Source organism: Nannospalax galili, unplaced genomic scaffold (genome assembly GCF_000622305.1).
Source record: "Nannospalax galili isolate Female #2095 unplaced genomic scaffold, S.galili_v1.0 scaffold3381, whole genome shotgun sequence".
In the NCBI taxonomy this organism is placed as follows: Eukaryota; Metazoa; Chordata; class Mammalia; order Rodentia; family Spalacidae; genus Nannospalax; species Nannospalax galili.
The window spans coordinates 192381-198527 of record NW_008344842.1 but is presented as its reverse complement, the minus strand read 5'-3'; the positions used below and the strand labels follow the sequence as shown (position 1 = coordinate 198527).

Here is a 6147-nt window from a genome sequence, read left to right as displayed (position 1 = left end):
GTGGAAATGTTCCAACAGTAAAATACAGCTAACAGTGGAAGATGAACCAGCAAAATGAGAACTAAATATATGAATAAAGCTTGGATCCTCCACTTGGAAATTCACAGGTCTGCAGTCTCTGTGAACTGTCATTAACTAAAGAGACAATTATACATCTTTAAATTCATTTTAAAACATTAACACAATCTAACAGGACAAGGGCTTAAATAACCAGATTTTAGCAACATCCAAATATACTATGTAATTAAAATTTCATCTGCATTTGTACTATAACCATATTACACGCCAAAAGAAAAATCAGTCACAAATAAACAATGCATCTTTATAATTACAAGATTGATGTAAACTCATCCTATGTTATTTCAGTGCTCATAAGCATTTGGTACTCAGAAATCTTCATATTTAGAGAACCTTTTAGTAATAAAATAAGTTTAGGTGATTATAAGAATTCTGTAGTGTTAACCAAAATCTATTTTAGAGAGAAAAAATGAAGAATTCATTAAAACCCCCAATTTCCATCTTCCTGGATTTGGCGGATGTCCATTATTAACACAAGCACTCACAGCTGGTGCTCAGCTGGGCCTAACTAAGTTTTTGCCTGAAAATTAGCACAGGAAGTTGGCGAATGCTCCCTGAGCTTCACACCTCAGCTCCTCTCCTCCCCTACAGCACCCCCTAGCACAGCACGCGCTCTCCACTCCTCACACTACAATTGCTATGTGTAATCTCTGTCTTCCTTATTTCGTAAGAAGAAACAAGGACGCTAGCGCTTTTGAGCTCAAACCGTTGCAGCTTCTCAGAACCCAGTGCTGGGCTTCCCCTGTCCTCTTGCCACATGCTCAGTAGATGAAATACAGCCCAGCAATTAAAAAGCATGTGTCCAGAAACCACACAGCTTTGGTTCCAATCTTGGCCTTTAAACATAGGCGGGGTGACATTGCACAAGTTACTGAGCACCTATGTGCCTCAGACCCACAATGCCTTGGTTAGGCCTGTGTTAAATAAATTAATCTATAGCCCCAGAAACAAAGTGGGCAGGATAAAGTCCATCACTGAAACCTGCTATTTGTGGGACTAGAGGGGTCAATGACCCTGGCTTTGAATACCACCTGTTTGCTAAAGCACTTTTCTGCTCCACTCAGAATTTTTCTCTTTACCACCAACTTGACATCTAATTGGACATCTCAAAGAATGACCAGGCACAGTTCATGCTTCTTCCCTCAAACCTATCCTCTCATCTGAACTGAGTCTTCACTGTCTCAGTCAACAGTTAGAGATTATCTGAAACTCCTTCCTTCCCCTTACCCAAGACAAAGTTATCCCTAAGTTCTACCACGTTTACCTCTGAAACCTCTCTGGAACCCATCACCTCCTCTCCATCTCCACAGAGAGCTCTATCCATCCACTTCAGCAACTCTTGTGAGGTCCTGGAAGCACTCTCTATGGGAGCTCTGCCTTGTCTGTGCATTACTTCCACCTGGTTCCCAAGCAGAGTTCTCAGAATTCAAGTGGAAACATGTCCCTCTCTAGCTCAACACCCTCAGTGGCTTTCTGCTGCAAAAGAAATGAAACCAAGCTCTTTTTTCCAGATCAGGCCCACACACCACCTTTCCTCTTTCAACCTGCTAAGACCTGTCCTTCCTTTAGCACATACTGTTGGCTGAGTCAAGAATGCACCCTCTCCTCCTCTGTTCAGCTAACGTTTCTTTCCAGAGTTATCAACTCCAAAGCGGCACAGCCTCCACCAGGCTTGTCATGAGTAATGAAAGTAGTGGCTCTAATGTGGCATTTCTGTCTCCCAGTTACATGTGGTATTCTGGTTGCCACCACTGGGGAAATGCCACAGGCCTCTAGTAGGCAGAGGCCAGAGACACTGCTTAAGCACCTACAATGACCAGGATAGCCCCTCAGAACAGGATCATCCCCCACAAAATGCCACGATGCTGAACACCAGGGACCCGCAGAGGTAAAGTGGAGGAGTAAAACGAGACAGAAATGAGAGGAAAACAGCTTTTCTCATCCATCTTTTCCATACTTGCATTACTCTCTAATTGTTTTAGAAATGGCCTCTCATGCTGCAGCCTTTCCCCATAGGCATGCTTTGTGAACTTGTTCAGCATGAGTACTTTCCACCTCTAGCCCTCAAACAGCCTTCTCCAGCTACCTTTCTCTTCCTTTTTAAGGGCCAAGTAGGTAAAAGAAGTATGTAGCTATATCAGATAAACAGCAACTAATAGCCCCAGTTTGTTGGAAACAATAAAGATTAAGTAAAAGGGTAGCAATTGGATGACCACGTGTCCACTTTAAGGAAGCGGGTAGAGCTAGTGAGATGGCTCTACAGGTTAAGGCACCTGCAGCCACTGGGACAACCTGAGTTCTATCTCAGGAACCGAACGGTAGAAGAAAGCTGACTCCTCTAAGTTGTCCTCTAACCTTCACAGGCGTGCTGTGCCACCCACCCGCCCATATACATACATACACAAACACAAACAAGTGAATACATTTTTTTTAAGTTTCTAAAAGGGATCAGGGAGTGTAAATTTACATAGTTTCAGTAGACTGCTACATGAAGGAATTCTATCTCTCAGTGATGTGAGTCTGCTTCTTCAGAACTCAGTGATAGAGTACTTGTCTGTCATCCATGAAGTCCTAGTTTCAATCCTCAGTCCCAGAAAAAAAAAATTTAAAACAAAATCCACTAATGTGTTTCCCTGTACTGCTTTCTCCACCCCTGCATTCACAATTAAGTGATCTGATGTGTGGATACAAGCCTGTTTTAAGATATCTCCAGTGTACAGCTGAGATTGACAATTGCTGGCCTAGTCGAGATCTCTCATTTTACATATGCCCACACCAAAGCTCAAAAAGCTAAAAACCATTGTTCAAAAAGAAACCCAACGAGTCTGAAGCAGGTATGGAAAGGACAGAGGTGGAGAGGAAAGAAGGGAGTCCTAATTTCATTTGTTACTGTGATAAAATATCCTGACAAAAACCAACATGAGGGAGGAGAGGGCTGATTTGTCTCACAATTCCAGGTTATAGTCTATCACTGTGGAGAAGTCTAGGCAGAGGCTGAATCAAGAAGAGAGAGGAAATAAATGCATGACTCCTTTCTTGCTTGTTCTGAACTAGCTGCTTCTCCTTTTACACTGTCCAGGACCCCCACAGGGGAATGGTGCAGCCCAAAACGGGCTGGGTCTTCTAGGGTCTTCCTACATCAATTAGTAATCAAGACAATTTCCCAGAGGCCAACCTAATCTAAAGCTCCCTGATCCTAAAACTCTTTACCCAGATGATTCTAAGTTGTGTCAAGTTCACAGTTAAAACTAACCAGCACAGAAGAAAAGAAAAAACAACTTCTTGAAAGGCAATATTATCTGCTGGTTAATCTATATCCACCTTCCTCTGCCTTGTCAACAGCCCCAGGAGGTTGATTCTATAGGTTGTTCAGCAAAATGCAGGATCTGTCAGTCAGTGGAAGGCACTAGTAACAGGAGACCAGAGCATCAGGACCCTTTTCTTCTGCAACCCAGCTCCTCAGCCCGGCTCTGAGTATGACTCCTGATTAAGCCCTACTTCCCCTTCATACCTGGGGGTGGTAGCACATGCTCACTGCCCACAGTACCTTGGTGCTGTGATATCCTTTGTGGTTCCTTAGGCCGACTCATACCCCTGAAAATAGCCCAATTATTAAATCTGTGTCTTGCCCAAGCACTAACATCTGTACAGACACAGCTATGTACTTGGATGCACTTTTCCAGGTGTAAGCAGGTGGGAGGCAAAGTATTTTACTATGGTCAGGAAAGTTTGAGAAACATTGTCAAGGTTTTTTCTACACCACTGACTCCTGTGACAACCAGACTGAAACTTCTAAACAATAAGTATTTCAAGACCCTTTCTATTGCAACTGTTAAGTATTGTGCATACATAAGAAAAGCATACATATAAAACTTACAGTGCTCCACACTGACCCACAGTGGGCAGGGTCACCTTGGTGACTTGTCAGTGGCTAGTACATATGGAAAAGAGCTCTAACCAGTTTATATTATGTGCTTCTATCATGAAGCTTCAAGTTATAAAGTTCATTCTTAAATAAAAATGAAACCATTTTTGTCATAGCTTAATATCTGTTAAGAGCAACTACAATTAACTCCAAGAACAAATGAACATGCAACACTTCTCAATATGGAAGGCCAAGGAGCTGTTTTAAAGTTCCACACTGGAGTACTTCACAACACCGGCACCACTCTGGGAAGGGAAAGAGGGAAGGAAGCAGCTTTCAAATATATCAAAACCGCTTGCCCCCTCAGCAGGACGGGTGGCTATCAGATGCTTTGACAGCACAATGTGGGAAAGGATTCCGAATGAAACAGTCTGAGGGCACAGGGCCAGAGCATGAACCAGGCACACCAGGTCTGATCACAGTACAGAATCAGCTTTCAGGATGCACTGTGGTCTCACTGTAGAAAACGGTCAGTCCCAGTGTTCCTACCACCTCCACACATCTGATGACCTCTGTCCTGGGTACACCTAGGACATGGTCTGCCATACGCACTGTACCCCCTCTTACAATATCAAGCAAAATCCTACACCGCTAGATTGATACAAAATTACACTTATATAAAGGCACTACTAAATCCAAATATAAGTAGTCCAATGCAAGAAAATCCAAAGGAAATGCAACCATAAGATATGGAAAAGACAGTATTAAGTTGTTACTGTCTCTCTTTGAAAAAGCAAATGCTATTCCTTATTTTACTCATTACTGTTTATACTAGCTAGTCAAGAAAAGGGGGTTTTATTGTCACATCTGAAATTAGTATTATGCATTTGCCTTTACAACAGGAATTAGAGCTGTCAAATGCTTTAGACACAGACATGCATCCGCCACGGAATTTTTAGTTTTGCTCCTAAGGACAGCCCTATGTAACTAGGGCATGGGATTAACTCCATCTAACAGGAGGAAAGGTTCTCAAACCCAAGCGCTGTGCAGACTCTGAAAGCCTTCATTCTCATCCACTGTACCACGCTGCCTCCCCAAGGTGAATTTAACCTGTACAACAGCCAGGTTTTCAAGCTCCCTACTGGAGGGGGAATGACGAAAATGAATGAATTTGCCTGGTCTTAAATCAACGGGTTAAAAAACAAAATACCATAGTAACAATGCCAACCTTGCTAAACCCATAAGCACAGTGATGACTGGCTTTCAGTGGTTATGTGGCTTCTCATGGTGGTATAATCTGACAAGGCTGATTTTGCTCTGTTCTTCTAGTCGGCTGAACCCCAACACTTTGCTAAAGGTAATTGAGGTAAAATATTGTAAGACGTTTATCACTAGCAACTCAATAATTCAACAGCCAACGCGCATTATGGCAATATGTGGAAAAGGGCAATATTACAGTATCTTAGGTTGACTTAGAAAAATTAGGCCTTGTTATCCAAACTGCTATAACTTGCCTTATTGATAAGAATGTCAATCAGAAAACGAACCCTTCGGTCAGTCCACGTGTGAAAGCTTCAACTTTCTAGGCAGAGCTACAAACCATCCATTAGGTGTGTGGCAGAAGAGAGAGGCCAGCGGGGAAGGCTTAAAAAGTTTGGGCATCCAAAACACAACACAACCTGGAAAGTGGCGTGCCAAGGAGAATCACAAAGTGCCACCCGCACTGTCTGCGTCCAAGAAGCAAAAAGCACGCTAAAATTTAATTATAAGTTTGGCAACTTTCTGAGACAGGGAACGTGAGTTTGCTTCAAGCTCCGGGAATCGCTCCCATCCCAAAGCAAACTATCCTCCCGAGCTAGGGGCCGGGATAACGGGAAAGGCGGCCAGCCGCGGCGGTCAGCAGCCGGGTCTCCGCCAGGCCGAGCAGCTGTTGATCTCGGGGCCATGTTTTAAGCAGCCTCGGCGGCCGGAGGTGCGGAGGATGCGCGGAGCAGGGCCCCGTGAGGAGCGGGGAGGAGGCAGGAGCGTCCCGGGAAGAAAGTCGGAGAGGGCTGCGAGTGGCGGGGGGAGCAGGAGTACGGAGAGCGGGGATCCGGCCCGCTACTCCAACTTGCGCGTCCCGCCCCGCTCACCTAGCAGCAGCGTGCTCCAGGTCCGGCCGCGCCCGCGCCGCAGGCCCAGCGCCCCGCGCAGCCCGGCCGCCA

The 6147-nt window shown here is 44.6% G+C and overlaps 1 protein-coding gene across 1 annotated transcript in view; it reads right to left on the bottom strand.

The window, feature by feature from the left end:
* The window catches only part of Dpy19l1 (dpy-19 like C-mannosyltransferase 1), a 101987-nt gene extending 95846 nt beyond the window's left edge, over window positions 1-6141 (bottom strand). Inside the window, exon 1 of the mRNA XM_029567402.1 lies at window positions 6076-6141. The gene's annotated coding sequence lies outside the window, so the exon portion shown is untranslated. The remainder of the gene's footprint in view (window positions 1-6075) is intronic.
* Window positions 6142-6147: the final 6 nt, after the last annotated feature.